This window comes from Hylobates moloch, unplaced genomic scaffold, assembly GCF_009828535.3.
Source record: "Hylobates moloch isolate HMO894 unplaced genomic scaffold, HMol_V3 SCAFFOLD_12, whole genome shotgun sequence".
Classification (NCBI taxonomy): domain Eukaryota; kingdom Metazoa; phylum Chordata; class Mammalia; order Primates; family Hylobatidae; genus Hylobates; species Hylobates moloch.
In genome coordinates this window covers 85,472,212-85,476,762 of record NW_026652287.1, presented here as the reverse complement: position 1 = coordinate 85,476,762, position 4,551 = coordinate 85,472,212, and the positions used below count along the sequence as shown (strand labels likewise).

At 38.8% G+C, this 4,551-nt stretch overlaps 1 pseudogene; it reads right to left on the bottom strand.

Annotated features, from left to right (window-relative positions):
- Window positions 1-1,899: 1,899 nt before the first annotated feature.
- On the bottom strand, window positions 1,900-2,268 carry LOC116479734 (p53 and DNA damage-regulated protein 1-like; annotated as a pseudogene).
- Window positions 2,269-4,551: the final 2,283 nt, after the last annotated feature.

The window sequence follows — 4,551 nt, the reverse complement described above, 5'->3', positions numbered from 1 at the left end:
AGCCTCTTAAAAGAAGAACCAGGCATTCCCTCAAAGAGACTCGAAGCAGTAGGGATTCTTGCCTGCTGGTCTTGAAGAAGAAACAGCCTTATTTTCTGAACTACCTATGCAGAAGGCTACCTCTAGGAACTGTGAACATCAATCTCACAAACACAAGGAATTGAATTCTGCAAACAACTTGAATGATTTTAGAAGAGGATCTCAAGCTCCAGATGAGAATACAATCCTGGTCACCTTTATTGCAGCCTTTTGAGATCAATAAGAGGACACACTTATGCTATGCCCAGACTCCTGACCCATGCAAACTTGAAGGTAATAAATATATATTGTTTTAAGCCACTATTTGAGGTAATTTTTATACAGCAATAGAGAACTAACATACGTAACAATCATCAAGTGTGCCAAAACATAACTGCAGAGAGGTCATCAGAAAAATGTTATTGGTCATAGCCTTTATGTAGATCTTACAGTCTAAATGTTTCAATATTTATTTTCAGTTGCTTACACAAATATAATCACACACACATACAGGTACACATGCATATGTTTACCTGAGAAACTCTAAAGTGAAAAATTAATCACATTTAAATAACAGTTGTTAAATTACTGAATCCAGCATAGCTTGGCTTCGGGTAAGGTTTATCCCAGCATTTATAAGTATCCCAACTTGTAGGCACTTGCCCATTTTAAAAATATGACTATCAGTATGCTTCCTGTTCTACTTTAGGTCACATGGCATGACTTCAAGATAAAACATAACTCTGTAATTCTATATAAATAGTAGGTTAACTGTTGACAGAAGATTTTTGAAGCTTAGATAGATTAAAACTATAAAAACCAAGAAAAATTTCATGTAATTTATATTAATAGAGAATAATTTATCAGAGTAGAAAGACCATCATCATTCACAGAGATACAAAAATCACCAAACAAACTTAGTTTAATAGTAGGCTTTAAATAGAAAGATAAAATATGACATGAAGCATTAGGTATTTATTTATATTACTTTTACAATCAAAGTTGAAGAAATATTTCCATGTGTATTTGATTTTTCTTTTTTTTTTTTTTTTTTTTTCCTGACAGCACATTCACACTGGGACCGCAGACCGCTAAAGGCAGAAGGTACTCTGAGCAGGCAGAGCTGGCCAGGCCCTGCTTTCAGAGGTGGTGGGGTGGCATTCTTGACACGTGTTGTATGCTCAGGGGCACACCCACTCACTCATCCCTGGTGCAGGACTCTGCAACACCCTCCTGACCAAAGAGCAGCCACAGATGGCTGATAAGCAGCATCTACTCTTGGAAGCAGGCAGGAAAAAAGGGGCAAAACTGGAGGCAGTAGGGAGAAATGTGTGTGTCTGCCCATGGAAGGCTGTGGTGAACCACAAAGAACCACAATTCTGTCCTTTACTCAGAAACCACCCGTGAGCCTCCTGCTTTATTCCAATTCCATTACACCTGCCTGAAATTGTCTCTCCCCTTTCTAAGAGGAACACTGGAGCACAGCTTCCATTGTCCCTCTCCCTTCCTCCCTGCTCAGGGCCCATGTGAATGGCAGGTCATTGTTGAGAAGTGCCTGTTGCAGTCATTCTCACACCCCACAGTCACTGCCACACACACCCACTGGTGACTGCCAGGGCCTGTCAATAGACCTTATGTCCACTGAGCGCTGGTGTTGAGGTCCAGCAGCCACCGACAGGTTGAGTGTTCCCTCCTGCCATCAAAGAGCACCCAAGTACTTCAGACAAAGAGGCTTCGTACAGGAGCTATGGCCAGATTCTTTACACCTGACCCCTTACAGGAGAGCCTGTCCTTACAGGTGTCAAGGTTGGAGGGTCTTGGGTCCTCCATGACCCCAGGGAGAGGAGCTGGTCACTGGTGCCCCATCTTGATTCTTGTGTCTCATCCTTTCAAGAAGAACTTGAGAACTTTAAGTTCATCCTGACTGAAGGGGTTCAAGTTAAAACTCTTCGGCTCTGGTTTGCCTTGGGCCTCATTGTTTTTGGATTAGTTCTATTTATCCAGATGATCCTGATTTTGCTTAATCATTTCCTTCACCTGAGGGTGAGGCATCTTGACAGACATGTTCCTGAAGCAAACCACATCTTCAGAGAGGCTGAGACCATTCTGCAGGGCTCTCAGGCCCTCTGGGTTTTTATTCCTTTTGGTGTCCACATCCACAATCTGCTGCTTGTCCATCAGCACCTCCTCAACAAGCTCCTCCACCTCGAACAGGTATCACAGAACTTGCTCTGCATCAGGTGACAGCATGGCACCAACCAACTCGGGTGCACAACCCCTCATTTAATGTTTCAATGCTGGAAGAAACTGCTCCATCATGCAATTAAAATAGTGTACAGTGTTTTGAAATTAACATCTTACCACCAGCAATCTTATGTGTATATATTTAACTTTAGATTAAAGTCAAATAGGGCCTAAATGTGATTTGTTTCACCTTAATAAAAATTTCAATATTCCAAAAGTGATCTAGTCATCTTGGAGCTTAATGAATGTTTTTTCTTCTTTTTTTAATTATTATTATACTTTAAGTTTTAGGGTACATGTGCACAACGTGCAGGATTGTTACATATGTATACATGTGCCATATTGGTGTGCTGCACCCATTAACCGGTCATTTAGCATTAGGTATATCTCCTAATGCTATCCCTCCCCCCTCCCCCCACCCCACAACAGTCCCCAGTGTGTGATGTTACCCTTCCTGTGTCCATGTGTTCTCATTGTTCAATTCCCACCTATGAGTGAGAACATGCAGTGTTTGGTTTTTTGTCCTTGCGATAGTTTGCTGAGAATGATGGTTTCCAGCTTCATCCATGTTCCTACAAAGGACATGAACTCATCATTTTTTATGGACAAATTTACAAGAAAAAAACAACCCCATCAAAAAGTGGGCGAAGGATACGAACAGACACTTCTCAAAAGAAGACATTTATGCAGCCAAAAAACACATGAAGAAATGCTCATCAAAAAAATTTCACTGGCCATCAGAGAAATGCAAATCAAAACCACAATGAGCTACCATCTCACACCAGTTAGAATGGCGATCATTAAAAAGTCAGGAAACAACAGGTGCTGGAGAGGATGTGGAGCTTAATGAGTGTTGCTTCCCCATTGCCAGGCAGGGGTAAGATGCCACTTCTACCTCAAAACTCTTCTAGGAGTTTTATAAATTTGAATTTTGCATTTAGGTCTATGATCTATCTTGAGTTAATTTTGGGAAGAGTGTAAGGTCTGTGTCTAGATTTTTTTTTTAATGTGGAAGTCCAGTTGTTCCAGAACCATTTGTTAAAAAGATTAATCTTTTTTTGTTGTATTGTCTTTGTTCCATTGTCAGTGATCAATTGACTATTTATATGGACCTATTTCTGGGCTCTACTTAAGGGAATATTTATAAATATCATTTGGGACCCTTCTGTGAGGAAGACTTGACCTTATCCTTCATTTATTCATTTAATCAATAATTTGGCCATATAAATATGTATTCCTGTATATTTATTTTATATTTTGAGTTATAATTCAATACTACCTTGTTTATTTTATTTTTAAAGTTATTCTAGTTTTGGCCATTGAGAGCTCTTTTAAATTGGTTCCTGTGTCACTTTGACATAACCTCATTCTCTTTTGTTTGAGTTTTTTCTTACTTTCTGACACTATACGTATGATGCTCTTTTATTTTATTTTATTGCCTTAGTACCAGAATCTGCCATTTCTCCAAGGAGCCCTGGCTCATTTCATTGGAAAATGGTAGCTATTGCCTTTTATACATTGCTAATTTGTTTTCTTAGAGATAATTTATACCAAAAATCTCCCAAACTAGTTCTTTGTCACTGAAACACCGTTAATAGAAGATTTTTTTCCTCTGTATTCTGTCATAATAAATGTCATGGCAGGGCAGTCTACACAACTGACCCACAAAACAAAATAAAACGAAACTAAGCCTGAGCTTCATCACTGATTCTTCGTGTTCCCTTAGGCCACATATAAAACAAACAAACAAAAAACCAACATGTTTTCTTTATTATATTTTGCTGCTGTGGATGCTTATTTTCTCATTCTGCCTCAAAAATTGCCTTATTCCCATGTATTTTCCATAATGAGGCAAAATTATGGTAAACTCTGGTATAACGTTACTGAGGAAATCAAAAATAATTATTTCTACCTGTCTCATCACTGCCACCTGGCATCACTTCCCGCTTCCTCTCCAACCATCCAGCAGCATTGAATTTCTTAAGGTCTCCCAGGAGCCTCAGGCTGTCTCACCTCCTGTCTCCACCCATGTTGTTCCCTCTGTTTGCAACACTTTTCTTTGACACTGACTCCATTAAGTAGAATTCACTCTTCATGTTCAAATTTAAGTTTCACTTATTTGCCCCACCATGAACATATATTACATAGCAATCCAAAAAAGTAATTTACACAAACTTTGAAATGCATATTTTCCATTAATAGAACCCATGTTTAATAAGCAATATATATGTTAGAAATCAAGAGAAAATAGAATTTTTAAAAAAAATGAAGGCTTTATGTATTTATAAT